Source organism: Batrachochytrium dendrobatidis, assembly GCF_000203795.2.
Source record: "Batrachochytrium dendrobatidis JAM81 unplaced genomic scaffold BATDEscaffold_148, whole genome shotgun sequence".
In the NCBI taxonomy this organism is placed as follows: Eukaryota; Fungi; Chytridiomycota; class Chytridiomycetes; order Rhizophydiales; genus Batrachochytrium; species Batrachochytrium dendrobatidis.
In genome coordinates, this window is record NW_006281185.1 from 4,798 (window position 1) to 5,381 (window position 584).

Consider the following 584-nt stretch of genomic DNA (forward strand, 5'->3'; position numbering starts at 1 on the left):
TCGACAGTATATCCAACCAAATGCCAACGGATACTGTAAGTGATTAAAACCCGTTACACACATGTATTACAGCCATTTACTAATATGTTGCGATTGATAGTCGCAATGATTGCCCGATCTGGTGGTGAAAGATATGCCAACCTTGGTATTCCCCGTTTTTCTAACCTGAATGTTGTGCTTGATCGAGCAAATGCTCGTGTTGGATTTTCTCAAGGATGTGGATGTGATACTGCCACTGATGGATACCCAATAATCCAAGATGCAAACGGGAGAGTGTGGAAAGCCGGAGTGTAAGTGATTGTAATAATTTAGAGTTTACAACTGACTCATCAGATGCTCATTAGTTTATTTTTTGTAGTTCTACTTCATCTACTTCGTCTGCATCATCTACACCAGCAGCTGCTACACAAACCACATCTCGGCGTGTTTCGCAAACAAGTACAACATCTTCAACTCGAGCTTCAACTCAACCACCCAGATCTGATTCGACTAGTCACACTACTACTAAATCTGGTTTGACTAGTCACACTACTACTAAAACTGGTTTGACTAGTCACGCTACTACTAAAACCCATTCGGCTAGT